Source organism: Scyliorhinus canicula, chromosome 19 (genome assembly GCF_902713615.1).
Source record: "Scyliorhinus canicula chromosome 19, sScyCan1.1, whole genome shotgun sequence".
NCBI lineage: Eukaryota > Metazoa > Chordata > Chondrichthyes > Carcharhiniformes > Scyliorhinidae > Scyliorhinus > Scyliorhinus canicula.
Window position 1 is genome coordinate 27109388 of NC_052164.1, and position 23829 is coordinate 27133216.

Consider the following 23829-nt stretch of genomic DNA (forward strand, 5'->3'; position numbering starts at 1 on the left):
AACAACCCTGATCTCGTCAACCACCGCCCATCTGTAAGCAGAACGGTATTTTGATTTTGCTTTCCCACTTTTATAAATGGTAGCGTATTTCCCAGCACCTCAGTTTTGGGTGCAGTCCAATTTTTATGAATAATCCCACAGTTAACATAGGGAAAAATCAGAGGGTTATTCCCACATGCTTAAAATGTGAGGGGCTGGTAGGGGGTGCGTCTACGTAGCCCCCAGTGTGTTCATACCATAAAATAGGAATAGAGAAACAAAGAGTTGCAGAGCAAAGATCACAGAGAATAGACTTAGGCCGGGATTCTTCAATCCGGGTTCGCCACGCCACAACTGCCATCGAAAACGGACAACTTGAAGCTCAACCAAAACTCTATTCACTGCAGCGGAAGCAGAGAATCCCGTTGATGTGAATGGATGGAGAATTCCAGCCATATTGTTTCACATGAGCCTGGAGTCCAGAATCAAAGTGTACGTCCTTTCACAGATCAGCAGGTTGAAGACTGTTGCTGCATAATTCATGTTTCCGGTAGAGGTGACTTCCAGAATGGGGCAAGCATGTAGACAGGAATTAATCTTGCAGGCAGTGGTATAGAAGTATTGAAGTCCCAATAGAAATTGTATCGATGGTGGTCAGGCATTTAAACCTGGGCAGATCTCTGGTTCAAAGCTGCTGCTTGCTAGATGGAAGATAACAGATTGTGATTTTCAGCTCCACACGGCAATGTTACATATTCCACTAGCTTGGCCAGGAGGTGAGGGGAGGGTGTTGTGTCATGCAACTCCTATCTATCCACTTTACTTTGACAAAGGATGTATATTCCTTAGTTTGTATTCTTGAGAGTGGTAATGTTTGAACCATTAAAAATTTCAAAAGAGGTTTCAGTTTCTGTTGTCCGGGTAGGTTGGGAGTCTCCATTGGCCAAACCTGGCTTAAGAAATGTAAATTACCTTTGTATAGTTCTCTTGGAAGTTGGTCTTCTGCAGCTCACTGACTCATTGGTGTCTCTTTCGAGATAACGAGGTGGTCAGCTTCTATAAATGTCAGAAAGTTTATTTGTTTGAATCATAGACAGCCATGATTTCAGTCATTTTAAAGTCTTTGCCCAGTTTTTAAAAAAATTATAAATTAGCCATGATATACATATATTTTATACAACTACAGATTAGGTCTTAGTCCCCTGACAGGCAGTTCTAAATGTGTAAGTTGTTGCACATTCTACTAAAGGAAAAGTTTATCTTAAAATTTAAAAAAGTGGCACTAATATTGTTGCTAAATAACCTTTAGTCTGGTGCTTAATGTTTGTGGCTAGGTATTTTAAGGATTGTGAGAAAACTGAAGCAGCAAGACATAGGGTGGCACGATGGCACAGTGGTTAACACTACTGCCTCACAACGCCAGGGACCCGGAATCGATTCCAGCTTTGGGTGACTGTCGGTATAAAGTTTGCACATTCTCTCCGTGTCTGCGTGGGTTTCCTCCCACAGTCCAAAGATGTGCAGGTTAAGGGGATTGACCATGATAAATTGCCCCTTAGTGTCCAAAGGTTGGGTGGGGTTGCGGGGGATTGGGCCTGGGTGGGGTGGTTTTTCGAAGAGTTGGCGCAGACTCGATGGGCTGAATGGCCTCCTTCTGCACTGTAGGGATTTCATGATTCTCTGATTAGTGTGACCAAATAAGACGCAATTCAAATGTTTGTATGTTATGACCACATATCATTTTATAATGTGTGGACAGTGAAATTTAGAAACAAAGTATAACAAGCACCACGTGGTATTTATGATATGTTTGAAAATGTTGTTCTATTGTGAACATGTAGTAAATAGCATAGGAAATAAAGTATTACAGATTTTCTTTACTCTAAGTGGATTATATTAACAGCTTTCTGATCACAAAGGTGCATTTTCTTCATGAAATATATCCTTTTGTTCAAAGGAAAAGATAAAGAAGGGGATTTGCACCATTTCAATGTTATTGGCATAATTTCAAAGAGGTGTGATTTGCATATATCTGTGTGAAGTCCCTCACGTTGTGTGTTTATAAGCAAAAGACAAAGGTTTGCCAAACACTTTCTCGAGCAAATAATCACATCCTTCTGATAACAGGATAGCAATTAACTTCCAGTACAGGATGTTTTAATCTATTATAATCCAGACATCTGTTTTGTGTTATTAACAGTGTATATCTTCCAAGTAGGGCAGCACGGTAGCATGGTGGTTAGCATAAATGCTTCACAGCTCCAGGGTCCCAGGTTCGGTTCCCGGCTGGGTCACTGTCTGTGCGGAGTCTGCATGTCCTCCCTGTGTCTGCGTGGGTTTCCTCCGGGTGCTCCGGTTTCCTCCCACAGTCTAAAGATGTGTGGGTTAGGTGGATTGGCCATGCTAAATTGCCCGTAGTGTCCTAAAAAGTAAGGTTAAGGGGGGGGTTGTTGGGTAACGGGTATAGGGTGGATACGTGGGTTTGAGTAAGGTGATCATTGCTCGGCACAACATCGAGGGCCGAAGGGCCTGTTCTGTGCTGTAATGTTCTATGTTCTATGTTCTATGTACAATTGCTTATATGGTGAGGTGAGAGTCAGTACACTTGACAAGAGCAATGTGTGTACATGTTTTTTCTGTCTGCAAAGAACAAGGCTCTGTGTGTTAATATATGTAGTTTCCATTACATAGAAATGGGCCTGCTTCATTTTGACAAAATAAGTGATAAGAACTCGCTGGTTCATTCCTCAGGGAAATGCCTTGACCAATCAGAGACAAGCTGCCTATTTTGAATTGTCAGACAAAGCTTGGCAGTTAATTGTCGGTCACCATTAACTGATGCATTCTCCATGCACGTTAGAACAGTGGTTAGCACTGTTGCTTCACAGCACCAGAATCCCAGGTTCAATTCCCGCTTGGGTCATGGTCTGTCATGGTCATGATCATGGTCAATGTCTGCACATTCTCCCTTTGTCTGCGTGGATTTCCTCTGGGTGCTCCTGTTTCCTCCCACATGTCTCAGAAGACATGGTGAATTGGACATTCTGAATTCTCCCTCTGTGTACCCGAACAGGCACTGTAGTGTGGCGGCTAGGGGATTTTCACAGTAACTTCATTGCAGTGTTAATGTAAGCCTACTTGTGACAATCATAATGATTATTATTTTGATTAAACTTGCCGACCAATGAGTAAACTTGTTGTTTCCTCTGACATTGGTATTCTTGCGATTGTCCTGATGAGTACAAGATGAAAAACTTTGACAACATTTCTTTTTTCAGTAAGACTTCAAGTTCTATACTATCAAACAATTGTATGTACTATTATTTTGCCTGATTGGACTGGTTTCTGAGTGTTTGTAGTTATTTAAATGATTTTCATCAGAAACTTGAACTATTATGTACCTAGCACAATTACAAACACATTTTGGATGCAATTTCCCGATTGCGCCCAAAGTAGAAACTCTACCCCGGTGAATATACAGAGTTGCAGGGTAATTTTTGGAAGGCTTGAGGATGTAATTAATGAAAGTCTCATCAGACAATTCCCTCCTGGCCAGGAGTTTCTACTCCTGTTTTCGTCGGCAGAGAACGGCGGGGGTGGAAATTCTCGCGAGAAAACAGAAGCGTGTTTCACGCCGATGTGAATGTGTGACGTGATTGTCCTTTCCTGCCATTGTGGGGGGGGGGCATTTTCGGAGGTTCAATGTTGGGAACATCTTTTGATTACACTATCTGCACCAAAATCATCCCTGTCCCAACCTCACCGCATAAGCAAGTCCATTGACGTCGCCATGACATTGGACGTCATGAAACTCCACTGGCCTCCCAAGGAGTGCACCCAATGAGCATACCTTCCAGAGGATCTCAGCTGAGTGCATTGCTCAGAGGGGGAGAGGGTCACGCCTGGGCACTTCCCAGGCACCACCCAGCTGCTACACCCGGCACTGCCTGGGCAATGCCCCCTGTGTCAACAGACTACTAATATGGTGTATTCTAACCTGCTTGAATAGTACAAAAATTGCTTGACAGAGTCTTCTTCACAGTAGGACTTAGAAGAGTGCTGAACAACACATCCATTCAAAGTGATTGAAGAAATCAGCAGCATTCTGGTGCTCTTTGTATGGAAGAAAATATAACTGCCCTAGTATCTATTTTACATTGATAGAATTTTAAACAATCAATAAGATATTGGATTTAACCACAGCATGTCCCAAAGGTTGCTTTATATGCTCACAATATTGGTTAAATATGCTAAGATGATTCCTTTTGAAAAATGAATGAAGCCTATGGAAATGTTAGCGCCACTTATGACTATGTATTGAATACACTTTGCTGCAGTTTGCCAAATATCCTTTCTTTGAGCTCAATCATAAAATATTGTATGAATGCACATGGAATGTGTGTAGAGTCATATGAACCAGTAAAAGACGATGGTTTTCCAACAAAACTGTAAATCAATCTCTTTACACTGATTGGACAGATTCAAAGATGGTGGGCACTCTGTCAATTGCCCACCCAACCCATGGAGGTGAAAATTGCCATCCGTCTTCTTTATAAATAACGCACTAGAACTGTACTCAAGAATGAAACACACTTAAAGACACAAGAATCTCGATGGAATGAGGCCTGTATGGTGGTTGGGATATCAGAAGTCTCATGTTGGAGGGGGAGTTGGATTAAGGGTCTTGTGTTTGTTTGGGAATCAGGAGCATTTGGATTGGATTGGATTGAATTTGTTTATTGTCACGTGTACCAAGGTACAGTGAAAAGTATTTTTCTGCAAGCAGCTCAACAGATCATTCAGTACATGGGAACAGTAAGAAGTCTTACAACACCAGGTTAAAGTCCAACAGGTTTGTTTCAAACACGAGCTTTCGGAGCACGGCTCCTTCTTCAGGTGAATGGAAAGGCTTGTTCCAGAAATGTTTATATAGACACAGTCAGAGATGCCCCGGAATGCGAGCACCTGCAGGCAATCAAATCATCAAAGATGCAGAGAGAGAGGTAACTCCAGGTTAAAGAGGTGTGAATTGTCCCAAGCCAGTTCAGTCGGTAGGCCTCTGCAAGTCCAGGCTTGTAGAGGCCTACTGGACTTGCAGAGGCCTACCGACTGAACTGGCTTGGGACAATTCACACCTCTTTAACCTGGAGTTACCTCTCTCTCTGCATCTTTGATGATTTGATTGCCTGCAGGTGCTCGCATTCCGGGGCATCTCTGACTGTGTCTATATAAACATTTCTGGAACAAGCCTTTCCATTCACCTGAAGAAGGAGCCGTGCTCCGAAAGCTCGTGTTTGAAACAAACCTGTTGGACTTTAACCTGGTGTTGTAAGAATTCTTACTGTGCTCACCCCAGTCCAACGCCGGCATCTCCACATCAGTACATGGGAAGAAAAGGGAATTAAACAAAATTCAAGAAAATACTTAATAGGGCAACACAAGATATACAATGTAACTACATAAGCCTTGGCATCGGATGAAGCATACAGGGTGTAGTGTTGATGAGGTCAGTCAATAAGAGGGTCATTTAGGAGTTTGGTGACAGTGGAGAAGAAGCTGTTTTTGAGTCTGTTCGTGCGTGTTCTCAGACTTCTGTATCTCCTGCCTGAAGAAGTTGGAAAAGTGAGTAAACCGGGTGGGAGGGATCCTTGATTATGCTGCCCGCTTTCCCCCGGCAGCAGGAGGTGTAGATGGAGTCCATGGATGGGAAGCAGGTTTGTGTGATGGATGGGCGGTATTCACGACTCTCTGAAGTTCCTTGTGGTCCTGGGCCAAGCAGTTGCCATACCAGGCTGTGATGCAGCCCGATAGGATGTTTTCTGTTGTGCATCTGTAAAGGTTGGTAAGGGTTAATGTGGACATGCCGAATTTCCTTAGTTTCCTGAGGAAGTATAGGCACGTTGTGCTTTCTTGGTGATAGCGTCGGCGTGAGTGGACCAGGACAGATTTTTGGTGATGTGCACCCCTAGGAATTTGAAACTGCTAACCATCTCCACCTCGGCCCCGTAGATGCTGACAGGGGTATGTACAGTACTTTGCTTCCTGAAGTTGATGACCAGCTCTTTAGTTTTGCTGGCATTGAGGAAGAGATTGTTGTCATTACACCATTCCATTAGGTTATCTATCTCCCTTCTGTTTTCTGACTCGTCGTTATTCGAGATCCGGCCCAATATGGTCGTACCATCAGCAAACTTGTAGATGGAGTTGGAACCAAGTTTTGCCATGCAGTCGTGTGTGTACAGGGAGTAGAGTAGGGGGCTAAGTACGCAGCCTTGCGGGGCACCGGTATTGAGGACTATTGTGGAGGAGGTGTTGGTGTTCATTCTTACTGACTGTGGTCTGTTGGTCAGAAAACCGAGGATCCAGTTGCAGAGTGGAGAGCTAAGTCCTAGGTTTTGGAGCTTTGATATGAGCTTGGCTGGGAATATGGTGTTGAAGGCAGAGCTGTAGTCAATAAATAGGAGTCTGATGTAGGAGTCCTTGTTTTCGAGATGCCCTAGGGATGAGTGTAGGGCCTGGGAAATGGCGTCTTATGTGGACCGATTGCGACGGTATGCGAATTGAAGTGGGTCAAGGCATTCCGGGAGTATGGAGGTGATGCGCTTCATGATCAGCCTTTCAAAGCACTTCATTACAAGTGACATCAGGGCCACCGGGCGGTAGTCATTGAGGCACGTTGCCTGGTTCTTCTTTGGTACCGGTATGATGGTGGTCTTCTTGAAGCAGGTGGAGACCTCGGAGTGGAGTAGGGATAGGTTAAAGATGTGTGTGAATACCTCTACCAGCTGGTCTGCGCAGGCTCTGAGTGCACGACCAGGGATCCCGTCCGGGCCCGTCGCCTTCCGTGGGTTCACTTTCAGGAAGGCCGATCTGACTTTGGAAGCTGTGATGGTGGGTATGGGTGAATTATGGGCTGCTGGGGCACTCAACAGCGGATTGTTGGTTACCTGCTTGAACCGAGCATAGAATGCATTAAGTTCATCGGGGAGGGGTATGCTGCTGCCAGAGATACTGCTCGGCTTCGCTTTGTAGCCAGTTATGTTGTTTAGTCCTTGCCACAACCGCCGAGAGTCTGTCTGTGACTCTAGCTTAGTTTGATATTCTCTCTTTGCATCTCGGATGGCTTTGTGGAGATCGTACCTGGATTTCTTGTATAGGACAGGGTCGTCTGCCTTGAACGCCTCAGATCTGTCCTTCAGTAGGGAGTCAATCTCGCGGTTGAGCCATGGTTTCCGGTTGGGGAACGTACGTACTGCTTTCTTTGGCACGCAGTCGTCCACACATTTGTTGATGAAGTCTGAGATGGTGGTGGCATACTCATTTAAGTTAGTCACTGAGTTCTTAAATATGGACCAGTCCACTGTCTCTAAGCAGCCATTTGTGGCTACATGTGAGATTTGGAGGCCTTGCAGTGGGAGGGTGGCGAATCAAGGGGAAAGTCTTCGGAAAAAGGCTGGAGAGGGAGAAGGGGGACGGGAATCACAATCATGCAGGCTGCTCAGAGAGACACCATGAACAAGAGATATTTACCTCCCGAATTCACTGAGCCATTACATTTATTAGAATTCTTACAGGTGGTAATGAGCAGGATAGATAAAGGGGAACCAGAAGATATAATATACTTGGATTTCCATAAAGGTTTTCAATAAGGTACTACAAAAAGGCTACTTAATAAGATAATAGCCCATGGTATTGGGGGAAGTATATTAGCATGGCTAGAGGATTGGCTTACTAATGGAAGACAGAGTTTTGAGATAAGAGATATATTTTCAAGATGGAAAACTGCAACTAGTGCAGTACCACAGGGATCAGTACAATGTATATTAATGACTTGGGTGAGGGAAGTGAATGTACAATTACCAGCTTGTGGATGGCACAAAAATAGGTGGGGATGCAAAGAGTGACGATGACACAAAGAGCCTACAGAAGGATATAAACAGGTTAAGTTAATTGTCAAAAAACTTGGCAGATGTAATATAATGTAGGAAAATGTGAAGTTATGCACTTTGGTAGGAAGCATAAAGGAGCTGAATATTATTGAAATGGAGAAAGACTTGAAATTTGCAACACAAAGGGATTTGAGGGGTCCTCATGCATAAATCACAAAAAGCTAGCATATAAGCAGGTAATAGGGAAGGCAAATGGAATGCTGGTCTTTATTTCAAATTTTAGCATAAAAATAGGGAAGTTCTGCTAAAACTATAAAACTATACAATTAGACCACACCTTGTCGCCTATTCTAAGGAAAGATAGACTGCCACTGGAGGCCGTCCAGAGAAGATTTACTAGGTTGATCCCGGTATGGAGAGATTTTCTTATGAGGCGAGGTTAAGTAGGTTGTGTCTGTACACATTGGAGTTTCGAAGTATGAGAGGTGACCTTATTGCGACATATAGGGTTCTCAGGGGGCTTGACAGTGTAGATGCTGAGAAGATATTTCCTCCTGTGGGAGAGCCTGGGACCTGGAATCTCAGAATAAGAGGTCATCCATTTAAGACAGAGATGAGGAGGAATTTCTTCCCTCAGAGGGCAGTGAATCTGTGGAATTCTTTAATGCCAAGGGCTGTAAAGGCTGGGTTGTTAAGTATGTTAAAGGCTGAGATAGATATGTTTTAATCAGTAAAGGAATCAACACATTTTCCCCAGGATAGAGCTTTCTGATTTTGGCAGTGGGCAGGGAAAGGAAGGTGTGACTGCGAGCGAGGTGGGTATGAAGACCCTGAAGGTAAAGTGGAAGAACTTCAGCCTTGCAATTGTACAACACGTTTAATGTTCTTTCGGCCTGTATAGATGAAAGCGAGAACTGCAAGGTGGATGAGAAAAGTGAATGTCACTGGGGTACAGGAAACCATTCAAGCAAGGGGAGTTAGTGGAATGCAGTGGTAGTAACGGATAGTATACTCAGAGGAATAGACGTAGTTCTTTGCAGCCGAGAGCCTGATTCCAAACCACTGTGTTGCACGGCCGGTGTCAGGGTTCAGAGTGCCTACTTCGGTGCCTACTTCGAGTGCAGAGGAACTTGCAGTGGGACAGAGAGGATCCAGTTACCCAGCTTGGTAGCAATTACATAGATAAGACTGTGAAAGATGATCTGCTTTGGGACTATGAGCAGATTATGATAAAAGCAGAACCTCAAAGGCAATTATCTCTGGATTATTATCTGAGCCATGAGCAAATTGGCATTGTGTGAATAACATTAGAGTGAGGAATACATTATTCAAAGACAAGTGCGAGAGAACTGAGTTTCGATTCATGGGGCACTGGTACCAATACTGGGGAATGTAGGAGCTCTGCTGTGGAACAACCTTCATCTAAAATATGCTGGGGCTGGTGTTCTGGCAATTTGTGTAACTCGGCTGGTGAGGGCGTGAAACTAATTAATGGGGGAGGGGAAGGGATCGTACGAATGGAGATGCAGTAAATCAAAGGGAAACAATGAGGTAATACAGCAGAGTAGTGATTTGGGTAATGATAATTAGAGTGTGGCAGGAAGGGACAGAAAATATTAACTTAAGTGTACATCAGTAGATAAGGCTGGAGAGTGCAAACATGTTAAAAAGACAGAGTTAAAAGCTTTGTATGTGAATGTGCACAGCATTCATAATAAAGTGCACGAACTGTTCACACGATAGAAATGAATATGTATGACCCAACAGTCATTACAGAGACATGGTTACAGGGATACCAAGGCTGAGATCTAAATATTTCACATTTCTAAAAGATAGGAAGCTAGGAAAAGTTGGTGGGGTCACTCTGCTAATTAAGGATGTACAATAATGAGAGATGATCTTGGTTCGAAAGGGCAATATGTAGAATCAGTTTGGATAGAGATCACAGGGGGCGCGATTCTCCCAAAAGGGAACAACATCCCCTAGCGAGTGCGTTTAGCCACATGTTTCCCAGCACAAGCAGTGCTGAGAAACACATGGCTATTCAACGTGACTTGTGTTGAATAAGGGTGCGCGGCCAAGGCCGCACATAGCCCCCTTTGTACAGTGGGGCGCTCCGTTCGCTGGAACTCCCCTGTGTAGCGAGAGATTGGGACACCATTTTTAAATGGCGTCCTGATCTCTGAGACCCCCAAACCAATCCCCAACAGCTCGAACACAATATGGGAGGGTCCCTGCCCCCCCCCCCCCCCCCCACTGCTTTTCCAGAGCAGCATGACCGTTGGATCACACCCAAGTGGTTGCTTGTGGGAGTAGTTTATAGGCCCCTCAACAGTAGCTCCATGGTAGGACAGAAGAAATAAATAGGGTGTGTAAGAAAGGTATTGCAATAATGATGGGTGATTTTAATCTAATGTAGATTGGGTGAATCAGATTGGCAAATGTAGGCTGGGTGATGAATTCAGAGCTAGATTCAGGACAATTTGTTAGAGTAGTACATTGTAGAGCAAACTAGAGAGCAGGCTATTCTGGGCCTGGTATTGAGCAATGAGACAGAATTGATCAATAACTTCATAGTAAAGAAGGCAATAGTGATCATAACTGGATACAATTTCATAGTCAGTTTGAATAGGAAAAGCGTGAACCAAGACTAGTGTTTTAGACCTGAATATAGGTAATTATAAGCATATGAAAGCAGATCTAGTCAAAGTGAATTGGGAAACTAGAGTAAAAGGTAAGACAGTAGGGTGGCATGTAGCGCAGTGGTTAGCACTGCGACTACGGCGCTGAGGATCCGTTTTGAATCCCGGCTCTGGGTCACTGTATGTGTGGAGTTTGCACGCACATTCTCCCCCTGTCTGGGTGGGTTTCACCCAAAGATGTGCAGGTTAGGTGGATTGACCACGCAAAATTGTCCCTTAATTGGAGAAAAAAATAATTGGGTACTCTAAATTTATTTAAAAATAGGTAGGACAGCAGTGATTCAGTGAAAAACGTTTAAGGAGATATCAAATAACCCCCAGCAAAGAAAGACTCTTTGATAAGGATGTGTCACCTGTGGTTGAATTACAAGGTTAAGGATATTATTAAATTGAACGAAGCACTGCACAAGTCTGCAAAGACGAGTGGTAGGTCAGAAGATTGGTTAAATCTTACGAACAAGCAAAGAATGACTAACAAACGTAAAGAGGAAGAAAGAAGAGGAAGTTGGTTAGTCATATGAAGCAGATAGCGAGTTCTGCAAATGTTTAAATAGAAAAAGAGTAACTAAAGTGCGCCTTGATCCTCTAGATAGTGAGTCTGTAGAATTTTCATGGAAAACCAGGAAACGACAGGGTTTATGAACATATATTTGTGTGTGCCTTCACTGTAGACATTTGGACAGGTTGGGTCTATACCTAAAAGAGTTCAGAAGACTGAGTGGTGATCTTATAGAAACATATAAGATCATGAAGGGATTCAATAGGGTGGGATACCAGGAGGATGTTTCTACTTGTGGGAGAGACTAGAAACAGAGGACACAGTTTAAAAACAAGAGGTCTAGCATTTAAGATGAAAATGAGGAGAACCTCTTTCTCTTAAATGCTTGTCAATACGTGGAATTCTCTTTCCCAGAGAACAGTAGTGGATTGAAATTATACAGAACAGAGTTAGATAGAGTTCTGATAGTCAATAGTACCTCGGGAATCTGCCTCGGGGATCTGCATATTACAATGAGACTAGCTGTTTTGCTTTAATAAGCAGATTTGCTAAAAAGTGATCCCACCCACAATGGGCGGGATTTACATCGCGTTAGATCTCGAGAGGCGTTGCAAGCTGGGTAGATCCCGGGAGCGTGGTCTGCCGGCTTCCAGCGACTATGCTGTGCCGCAGCAAGCAGCCTTTGGGCGCAGCGTGACTGTTGGATCACGCCCTGGGCCTTTATCATCCCGCAGTACTGGGTTCCATCCTCACAACGATCTTGGCAAGAGGATGATTTGCGAGGAAACATACAGTGGAGTTTCTCCTTCCTATTTTATACAAACACTATTAACAATCCTCATATATCAGTATTATCCAACCAAAATTAAATGTGACTCCTTCTACTCAAGTGCAAAAGATTTGAATTTACTTTGCAGTTTTCCAAACTCACTTTGAGAAACCAGTTTCCACATGAGCAGTTTTAGAATTTTAGCAGTTCTGCTAACAGTGCATTATACCATGGTGCAAACGCTGTATTTGTAACCCATTCATCCTCACATTGTTAGCTGTCACTTTTATACTAATACTTATCCATAAAGAAGCATAACTCTTCTGCCCTGGTGATTACATTGTCACGGGCAGAATGTTTGAAAACAGGGTCTAAATTGAAGGTAAGTATAATGGTAGCTCATTCAGGATTCCTGTAATTCTAGGAAGAAAACTTGCATAGTAATGCACTTACGTTCTAAGATGTTCCTACTGTGACCAACCAATTAACTTCAAACCTTTACAACAGCAGGTTGGGAGGAACGAGGCAAAATTCTCCGTTTGGGAGACTAAGGGCTGGATTCTCCGATTGCCAACGCCAAAACCGTATTCGGCGATTAGCCGTGAAATCTGTTTGGTCGACGAAATCGGTTGCGACTCCTGTTTTCGGATGCTCCGCCCCCTCCAAAACGGCATCATCGGTGAGTACGCCGCACGCCGTTGGGACAGCCTCAGGACGTCACCTAAAGGCCCTCCCCCGATGGTCCGCCACCGATGGTCGACTTCCCGATGGCATGGATCACTTGTCGTCTGAGGTTTTGTCAACCTCGCGTGGCGGCTGCGGACTGTGTCCAGCGCCACCACAGTCGGGAGGGGGGAATCGTTCCGCTGGCCGGGGGAGGCTTCAGTGGGGGCTGGGGGGACTGGTCGGGCAGCTTGGGTGAGCCGCCACCTCTGTTCTCTTGGCATCACTCCTGTCCCTCACTCCTAACATCGCCCCCCACTCCCATAGAGACCAATCAAAACCCACCTGGCCCACATCTCCCTCACATCCCATCCTACACCAAACCCCAACACCTGTATTGTCCTCTTTGGCAAGGTGCCTTACACACACATACCACCCGCTACAGACCCTCCATGTAACTCAACTCTGTGCTTCTCACAATGTCCTTTATGTGTTCCCAAGGAAAAGACGGCCCATAACAGAAGGGAGTGGGAGAAGGCAGAAGAAGACCTCCAGGCCCTTACTCCCACTGAACAGAGGGCGATGGCATTATCCGGGGAAGTGTAGGACAGGGTTATCTCTGAGGCGGAGGTTGGCATGCAACACCCAAGCGAGTACCTAATGCAAAATGATTTCTCTACCCGATTCTCGACCCCAGCACGGTTTGCATTTGTGACATAGGGTGGTGGAGAATTTTGCCCAGAATATCCGAGCGGAAACACAGATGGAAGCAGAATTCATAAAAAGCTTGGAAATGAGAAGGTAACAAATATTTGAAATAATAGAACAAGGCTGAGTGGAAGGTTCTTTCAGAGAGCCAGCACAGGTGTGATAAACTGAATGGACTCCTTAATGTTTGCAGATAGTGATGGACTGAATGGTCTCCAAAATTCTGTGGTCTGTGTGGACTGAAAATACATTAGTGCTAACAGAAGCAGCATTTAGCTTTCAGCACCAAGCATGTACATATATTATATAAAATATCTGAACTGACATGCTTAGGACTGCATACTTAGCTGCAAGAATATCTGAATTTTAGGCTGCCCAAAGTCAAACCTCAAAGAAGGCCCAATATTTATGTATTCTACATTTGGTCCATTAATGAAAGCATTGAGTTCAATCAGTTAAAATCCATATAACGCTACATGTTTTTTTTTTATTACTTTCATGATGTTAAGTCACATTCTTGTATTATAAGATCCCAGTTCATGATCTATTGAGCATCTAGGATGCAGAGAGCTAAAAATAATTTCAGCTCTTTCCCTGAAGGAGAGTGTTTTCTGTGCTCCTGCAGCTTGAAGGTACTAATAAGATGCTGCAAGGCATCACAATCTGGATCCTGCCCAGATCTGCATATTTAAGTGTGCAGTTAAGCTTACTTAAGTATGTTCAAGCCGGAGTTACCCAAGGCCCGGGAATCCAACAGCCTTGCCTCGGAGACCCTAAGCGGACGGACACTGTTTAACACTGGTTTCCACAAACGTACCGACACTTGGGCGGGATCTCTCAGGCAATTGGGGCACCTGGGTTGCTGGGCTCTGGGCAGGGTAGTACCCTGGCATCCCGAAGCCACCTTGACACCATGGCTCTACCAGACAGGCACCCTGGCAGTCACCCAGGCATCCTCACAGTGCCAACTGGGTGTCACCTTGGCAATGCCTGGGTTCCCAGTTGGCACCAGCAAATTGGCAGTGCCCATGTGGCATTGTGCCCAGGATTGAGCCTGGGAGTGCCCTGCCCTTTGTTGCTAATTGTGTTCTCTCTTTAATTGGCTCTGTTTATGGCGGTTAATATGGTTGCCTTCCTTAATTCTAATTACGTTTTCTCAACAGTCGCCAGGTATCTTTCGATACCTCCACAAGGGTCAAAACTGAATACTGATCAAAGACTCGATACACCAGTTAGTAAGTTTGAAATCAATGCTCATTTATTTACACACACAGTCAACTTTACTCATGCACAAAACTCTACCAACTAAACTATCACTACTACTAAAGCCTATACTTAGCTTCAGGTGCCCACTCAGTCAGAGGAACAATGGCCGTTGTCCGGTTCTGAGGCTGCTGGGTTTGAGCTGGTACGGAATAGCAGATAAGAGCGCCTGCCTCGTAGCGTGCGTTGACTTTGGACTTACTTACTGGTGCAGCTGCTAGGCAGGTCTCTCCTCGCTGAGAGCCAAGGCCAAGAGAGCGAGTCTCTCTTGGGGGATCCTTCTTATACCCAAATGGGGCTTCGCGCGCTTTTGGGTGGGCCTTGAACTTGGCCCCAATTAATTGGACCGCATCTTGATCATTCTTATCAATTTCCTCCAATAAAGGGGTGGGTGCCCTGATGGCTGGGCGTGCCTTAGGTGGCCATTGGCCTTGCTTTGTTTGTCTCTTGCTGGCGCCGGGGTGTCTGCCTTAGTGTTGTTACTTAAATGTTACCCTTCTGTCCCCGGAGATGGCTCATTAGTATGGTAATGGCTTTGCAGTATTGGTCTTGTCTGGGAGCTACAGCTCCAATCAACAGACAAACCTTGCACCTGCTTGCTTTCTCAGTATTGTCCATTTTCCCTGCATTCTTTGCAAAGTGTCCATTTTGTAATCGGGACATGGCCATCCCAGATGGCTACACTTTATGAGCTGGGCTGTAGGGGGGCTCAAGGACCCGCTAACTAGTAAGTTGGAGGGGGAGGGGGGGGGGGGGGGGGTCCGGAGGCTGGGGGCCAGAGATCAGGCACTATTTGAAAATGGAGCCTCGATCTCTTCCTGTACTGCCAAGCAGAGCAGAAAATGTCTTCCATATGTATGGGCCTAATGAATGCATGTTAGACAATATATCCAAAGTGACTGCAAAATGCCTCATTCATTTTCAGTGTCTCCCATTGCATCCATTTCTTACATATAAATTAGGCATAACAAAGTCTACTTTCAACAAGAGAAAATAATATCAGGGAGACGTTCCATTAAAAATGAATGAAATCATAGAGAATGCAACATAATCAGGATATCCAGAGACTGTACCAGGTAGTCCGAGCTGTATTATATTAACAGGAACATGGAGAGAAAATAATTGCAGTTCTCCAAATTAATGCCTGCACTGACAAGAATATCGTAAGAAGCTGTTAATCATTTATCTTTCAATTTCACGAAAACTGAATTTTAAGTTAAGGTGTGTTACTGTGATTACTTTCCTGTTAACATGTCAAAACAAGAATAAGTCTATAAATACCACAATTTAAAAAGAAGTCTTGTGCACAACCACACAGCCTCATCGTGTCCAACGCAGTGACGCGATGAGGCCAGTATATTTACGACGCTCGGGACGCCTCGCGACATCAAACGAGATTTCACGAGACATCGCAATCTGGATCTCACCCTCACTGGGCGGGATCCAGATTTGCATATTCAAGTGAGCAGTTAGGTTCACTTGAATATGTTTACGCTAGAGTCTCCCAAGGTGCAGGATTGAATGCCCAAGCCTGGGAGACCTCGAGCGGGAGGCTCCCACAAATGTGTACCAGGCATCACAGCAGTTGGAGGCTGGGGGGAGGGAGGGGGGAACGGATCGTCTGATTCAAACCCAAAACATGTAGGTACTTTCAGGCAGATGAATTAATGGGTTTTCAAAATGTAGATTTTTACCTATACAAATTTTGTCTTTTTTTAATATGAATGTTTATTCGTTTAAAAAGATTTATTCTTAAAATTAAAGTCCAGCTGTCCTACAAAATGTGAATAAATATCAATAAAATATGCCTGATTTATTTGTAACATGGGAATTTAATTACCATTTTTAATTATACTATACATTCTGGCAAAAGTATAAAATATGAAATAATACCTAATAGCATAACTGTTCCAACCTAATATAATTCTGCCAGGCATTAAAATTCTGCTTTTGATCTTCTTTGGCCTCAGTGAAATTCTCCAATTAGTGCTGAATTATGATAAGTACGTGCTGCGCATATTTCAGTCAGGGACTAAATTGAGAATATTCATTTAGGATGTTTTTAACAGCTATTGAAGAGAAGAGGTTTTCATCCTGGATACCTGGGCTAGAATTCAACCCAGATTACTGAGATTAACAGCACAATGTTCTACTGAGCACACTGCCCAATTTCCTGTGATTACACCAGTGACCATGAAGGATAAGAATGAAGACATGACCTCAACTCTCACCATAATAGTGTCAATTTACTGGAGTCATTTATTGCTTGCAAGTACAAATATAGAGGGCATAAGAAAGGAAAGGTGCGTTATAATTTCCACTTTCTGCCCCTCGGATATTTTGGAAACGTATCTTTCTCTTTAATGCAACAAAACATTGGATTACATAGGATATAAACTCCAGAAACAAGCCATTCAGCCCTACAAGTCCATGCCAACTTTGATTGCCCACTCAAGCCTCCCCTCATCTTTCCTCATCTGAATTTATCATGGTAAATCTTTAGTCCCTTCTCCTGCATATGCTTGTTTTGTATTCCTTTTTAAAAATAAATTTAGGGTACTCAATTCTTTTCTTTCAAATGACGGGGCAATTTTCAGTGTGGTCAATTCGCCGCATCTTTGGGTTGTGGGGATGAGACCCATGCAGACATGGGGAGAATGTGCAAACTCCACATGGACAGTGATCTGGGGCCAGGATCAATCCCGGGTCCTTGGCACCATGAAGTGCTAACCACTGCATCACCGTGCTGCCCCATTTTGTATTCCTTTAAGCACATCTATACTACTGGCTTCCCAAAACATCTCACAGAGATTTAGGGAACATTGTAAAAGAGATGATTGAGATGAAAAGATTTACAGAGGGAATTTCAGAACTCAGGGCTTTGCTAACTGAAAGCATGGCTACGAACAGTGGAGCAATTAAAATCAGAGATACTCATGTGGATCCACCAAATTAGGAAACTTCCCTTCTCAAGCTTTTTTGTTTTTTGTTTTCGCCTAAATCTCTTCTATGCGACCCAAAATATATAGAAGAGAGAGAGAGAGTGATGGGAAGGAAAAAAGAAAGTGAAACTAAAAGACTGAAAAGGTGAAGAGGGGAACACTTCTATGTGAGAACAATAATCATAAACTCAGTACAATGGCATTTATATAGTGCCTTTAATATAGTAAAATACCCCAAGGTATTTCACAGGAACATTCTCAAAGACAATTTGGCACAAGCCACAGAAGAGGATATCAGGATAGGTGACCAAATGTTTGGTCAAAGAGGAAGGTATGAAGGAGCTTCTTGCAAGAGGAGGGAGAGGTGGACGGGTTTAGAAAGAGAATTTCAGAGTTTTGGCCCAGGCAGCTGAAAGTACACCTGCCAATGGTGAAGGGAATGAAAGCTAAAACAATAAGCAAAACATATGAGAGCAAAGCATGAAGAGGAAAACAAGGCGAGGTCCTCAAAGAAAAAAAAGAGATTGAAAGAGAAATTAAAGAAAAAAAAAGATGGCAGTGGAAAATCTTGCTTTCATATCTGTGATAAATGATGGTTTTAATCTTGATTACTCAATTGCTGCTGCTGGCTGCACAAATCCAAAAGCAGTTTTTAATCACTCTCCGTCACCCAGAATATATTCAAAGCAGATATCCTGTCAGAAGTGCTATTAAGTCTGGCGAGTGTGCCGGAAAAGGGTGATAAGTTTAGGAGGACAAACAAGAACATCGTCATATTTCATGCATTAACTGAAGGTATATTTTGTCCAGTCCATGGATAGTGCTGCAAAAAAAAACTCCTTATAGACACGAGAGATATATTCAAGTGTTCGGCTTTGTAGAAAATAATATTTAGCGTGGACGAAGAATTGGATCTTCGTGAAAACAGTTTTAGCATTGGGGGAATGTGAAAGTTCCACTTGGCGTCAAAGGAGGCGAAAAGGCCAAGGTGGAGCAGATCCAGAATAGGATGTTAGACCTCAGCAAGACAAGAAGAAAATTTAACTGGACTTCCATGAGTCTGAGGGAGGTGTTTTCTTGTACTAGAATTAGAGTGGCAAAGGTGTGAGAAACATTGGGGACCTCCTAACATTGGATCTCCACCCCAAGAATACATCTACAGAGGAACTTAAACCCCCTCCTTGCAGCCTGATAAATCAATAGAGAGAGTGGCTTTTATTAGATGCATTAGAGTGGTCAAAGTGAGAGTCACAGGAATCCAGCTCTTCGTCTGTAACATTGTAGGTAGTAGATGAGGAACATAGCAGGCATGATAGAATGGCGGAGTAGACTTGATGGGCCAAATGGCCTAATTCAGCTCCTATATCTTAATGAGCTTATGAATATCCAAGGCCAAGTTCTGCCAGGAACATGTAAATTGCCAAATTCTGAAACTGTGGGAGGCAGATTCACATGTCAGTGACGTTCACCAGATATTCATTTCAACATAATTACAGCAGTGGGTGTGGATCATTGGCTTTCAGCCCAGGTCTTTGAGAAATTGAAAGAACCATGATAAAGAGCATCTATCTCAGTAATATGAGGACAGCACATCCTGACTAAAGCACAAACAATTCACTCGCTATGGTCAATCTTCAGCAAGAAAGGAATAGAGGATATGTTGATAGGATGAAATGAACCTATGTAGAGCATAAACCCAGAATCATTGGCCCATCATGTCTGCACCGGTTCTCCAAATGATCATTATGAATTAGTGCCCTTCTCCTGCCTTTTCCCCGAACCCCTGAACATTATTTCTATTCAAATAATCATCTAATGCCTTCTTGGATGCTTCGATCGAACCTGCCTCCACCACACTTCCAGGCGGAGCGTTCCAGATCCGAAGAACTCATTGTGTGAAAAAGTGTTTTCTCACATCACATTTGCTTCTCACTTCAACTCTGTGCCCTCTCATTCTTGATCCTTTTACCAGCAGCAACAGTTTCTCCCAATCTACTCTGCCCAGCCCCCTCATGATTTTGAACATCTTTATCAAATCTCCTCTTTGCCTTGTCTCCTAAGAGAAAAGTCCAACCTTTCCAATCTCTCCTCAGAACTGAAGTTACAGGCCTGTTCGGACAACTGGCCTTTTTATTGTGCAATAATTTATTGATTGTACTGAATATATCCAGGCTTCCATTTCAATGCGCAATACAGCACCTTAAGTAGCCTGCAATTAAAAATATTGGGTTGAATTATCTTGGGGGGGGGGGTTTCCTCTTTATTATCAGCCAGGACTTTGAAACACTGGAGAAAAGGCTGAAGTGGCCATCGGCACAAACTCTCTGGGGTCACCATCGACCTGCTGCCAAGGTTACAGTGGTTTATCAGAAGAAACCCATTGAAATCTTTGATTAAAATTTTAACAACTGTATACGTCAGTCTGAAGCCACCTTCCCCATCATATCTGAATCCAACATTATCCCTCTGCACCGCAAGGATATCAACAAAAAGGCCTGTGTCCTATTAAATAGATGATTTGGAGATGCCAGCGTTGGACTGATGTAGGCACAGTAAGAAGTCTTACAACACCAGGTTAAAGTCCAACAGGTTTGTTTGGAAGCACTAGCTTTCGGAGGTCATAGATGATTATTGAATAGATGATTGAAAATGAATGCGTTCTGATTTATTTACTATTTTGCATTCTCTGTTTTGATATCATCAATGTTGCCATTCACGGAGGCGTGGGCCTTCGTGCGGACGGAGAAACTGGACTTGAACTAGGGGTTGGGGGTTGCGGGGTCGGTTGTAATACTTTATCGCTGGATTCTGCTGTTGCTGTGTTCTCTTTTTTTTACACTTTTGCAATTTTGATATGGTTATTTATGGGGGTGTTCTGTTATGTTTTTTTGCTGTGGGGCATTGTTTCAGTTTTGTACCTTGTGGGGAGGGTTGGGGGGGTTTGTTGTATTCTATGTCGGGTTGGGGGTATGGAGTGGGGCTGGTATTTGGGCGCTGCGTCAGAAGGGTGTGGTGGGGCAGTGCGAAAGCGCGGGCTTTCCTCTGGTTTCCCGCGCTGCGGGGCTGGGGGGTGGAGACAATGACGGGGAGGCGGGGCCTTAACTGGTTCTTCCCCGCGCTGGAGCGGTGCCTGGAGGAGGGATAGATTGGGGATGATCCCACTTTGGGAGGGGTCGGGTTATTGGCGGGAGTTTCCGAGGTCAGCAGAAGTTAGCTGACCCACGGAAGTACAATGGAGGACGGTTCGCGGCTAGGAGGGTTCCTAGCCTGGGGGGGAAGGGAGGGGGGGGAAAGGGGAATACCGGGTTGCTGCTGGTAGGGTCAGGAAGGAGCTGGTGGGGGCTGGGGGGACAGAGGTGAGGTGTTGTCACTGTGGGGACTGGGTCGGGCAGGGGGTGCTGGCCTGGGGCGGGCAGTTGACGGGCTATGGCTAGTCGACAGGGGAGGGGGCGGGACGCCCTCTGATTCGCCCTCTGGAATGCGAGAGGATTGAATGGGCCAGTGAAGCGGTCGAGGGTACTTGCTCATCTGAAGGGGCTAAAGGCAGACGTGGCAATGCTTCAGGAGACCCACCTGAAGGTGGCGGACCAGGTCCGTCTGAGGAAGGGATGGGCGGGGCAGGTTTTCCACTCTGGGTTGGATGTGAAGAACCGGGGACTGGCGATTCTGGTGGGGAAAAATGTGTCGTTTGAGGCATCGGAGGTGGTGGCAGATAAGGGGAGTAGGTATGTTATGGTTAGGGGCAGGCTACAAGGTAGAGAAGGTGGTACTTGCTAGTGTGTATGCCCCAAATTGGGACGATGCGGGCTTTATGAGGCGTATGTTGGGACGGGTCCTGGATCTGGAGGCGGGAGGTCTGATCATGGGGGGGACTTCAATACGGTGTTGGATCCTTCACTGGATCGGTCCAGCTCTAGGATGGGTAGGAGGCCGGCGGCGGCCAAGGTACTGAGAGGGTTTATGGACCAGATGGGTGGGGTGGATCCATGGAGGTTTGTGAGGCCGAGGGCACGGGAGTACACTTTCTTCTCCCATGTACATAGGGTCTACTCTCGGATAGACTTCTTCGTGGTGAGTAGGGGACTGATTCCGAGAGTGGAGGAGGCCGAGTATTCGGTCATTGCAATCTCCGACCACGCTCCGCATTGGATAGAGTTGGAGATGGCGGAGGTGTGGGACCAGCGCCCGTTGTGGCGATTGGATGTGGGGTTGTTGGCGGAGGAGGAGGTGTGTAGGAGGGTCCGGGCAAGTATTGAGGGGTACCTCGAGGTGAATGATATGGGGGAGGTTCAGGTGGGGGTGGTCTGGGAAGCCCTGAAGGCAGTGATTCGTGGGGAGCTGATATCCATCCGGGCACACAGGGAGAGGAGCGAGAGGAGTGAGAGGGATAGACTGGTGGGAAAGATGCTGGAGGTGGACAGGAGGTACGCAGAGGCACCAGAGGAGGGACTGTTGGGGGAGAGGCGCAGCCTGCAGGCTAAAGTTTATTTGCTGACCACTAGAAAGGCGGAGGCACAGTGGAGGAAGGCACAAGGGGCAGTGTACGAACATGGTGAAAAGGCGAGTAGGATGCTGGCTCATCAACTCCGCAAGCGGGATGTGGCTAAGGAAATTGCTGGAGTGAGAGACAAGAGTGGGAATGTGGTGCGGAAAGGGATAGAGGTGAATGAGGTCTTCAAGGACTTTTACGGGGAACTGTACCGGTCGGAGCCAACGGGGGAGAGGAGGGGAATGGAGAGGTTCCTCGACGGGCTTTCTTTCCCGAAGGTGCAGGAGGAGCAGGTGGAGCGGTTGGGTGCGCCGATTGAGCTGGAGGAGCTAGTTAAGGGGATCGGGCAGATGCAGTCAGGGAAGGCACCGGGGCCGGATGGGTTCCCGGTGGAATTTTATAAAAAGTTTGTGGACCTAGTGGACCCCTTGCTGGTGCGGACACTTAATGAAGCGTGGGAAGGGGGGACTTTGCCCCCGACGATGTAACGGGCGCTGATCTCATTAATTTTAAAGAGGGACAAGGACCCCCAGCAGTGTGGTTCATACAGGCCCATATCTCTCCTCAACGTAGATGCCAAGGTGCTGGCAAAAATCCTGGCCACCAGGATAGAGGACTGTGTGCCAGGGGTTGTACACGAGGACCAGACAGGTTTTGTGAAGGGAAGGCAGCTGAACACGAATGTGCGGAGATTGTTGAATGTCATAGTGATGCCGGCGATTGAGGGGGAGGCAGAGATAGTGGTGGCGCTGGATGCGGAGAAGGCCTTCGATAGAGTGGAGTGGGGGTACTTATGGGAGGTGTTGGGGAGGTTTGGATTTGGTGAAGGGTTCATTAGATGGGTAAGGCTGCTTTATGAGGCCCTGATGGCGTGCGTGGCCACGAATGGGAGGAGGTCGGAGTACTTCCGGCTTTACCGAGGGACCAGGGGGAAACAGGGGGCTCGATGGAGGCTCCATTGGGTGGCAATCATCGGTTCATCCCAGGGAACAGCGATGGGGGATTTAGGGGGTGGCAAAGGGTGGGCATCAGTAAATTGAGGGACCTGTTTATTGGCGGGAGGTTTGCGGGCCTGGGGGAACTGGAAGATAAATTTGGGCTTCCCCAAGGGAACATGTTCAGATACTTGCTAGGCGACAGGTAGAGGGTTTCCCTTTGCTGCCCTCGCAGGGGACGATGGACAGAGTGCTTTAGGGGGTGTGGGTCGGCGAGCGGAAGGTGTCTGACATCTATAAGGTAATGCAGGAGGTGGAGGAGTCGTCAGTGGAGGAGCTGAAGGCTAAATGGGAGGAGGAACTCGGGGAGCAGATAGAGGACGGGACTTGGGCGGATGCCTTGGAGAGAGTCAACTCTTCCTCCTCATGTGCGAGGCTTAGTTTCATCCAATTTAAGGTGCTGCAGGTTCTTTGGGGGTGAGGACAGGTGCACCAGATGTTCGGGGAGTCCAGCGAACCACGCCCATATGTTCTGGGCATGCCCAGCACTGGAAGAATTCTGGAAGGGGGTGGCGGGGACGGTGTCGAGGGTGGTTGGATCCAGGGTCAAACCAGGGTGGGGACTTGCGGAAGAGCCGGGAGTGCAGGAGGCGAAAGAGGCCGGTGTCCTGGCCTTTGCGTCCCTAGTAGCCCGACGAAGGATCCTGCTACAGTGGAAGGATGCGAGGCCCCCAAGTGTGGAGACCTGGATCAGTGACATGGCGGGATTTATAAAATTGGAAAGGGTCAAATTTGCCCTGAGAGGATCAAATTTGCCCCGAGAGGATCAATACAAGGGTTCTATAAACGATGGCAGCCTTTTCTGGACTTCCTGGCTCAAAGATACGTGTCTTGGTCAATAGCAGCAGCAACCCAGGGTGGGGGGGGGGGGGGGGGGGGGGGAGGGGTAAGGAGTTACTGTAGTTATTGTAGTTTCTATTATGTAACTTAA

General features: G+C 45.7%; 1 protein-coding gene across 3 annotated transcripts in view; it reads left to right on the forward strand.

The window, feature by feature from the left end:
- samd14 (sterile alpha motif domain containing 14) overlaps window positions 1-23829 on the forward strand; it is a 243094-nt gene that overhangs the window by 161003 nt on the left and 58262 nt on the right. The gene's annotated exons all lie outside the window — the stretch shown is intronic.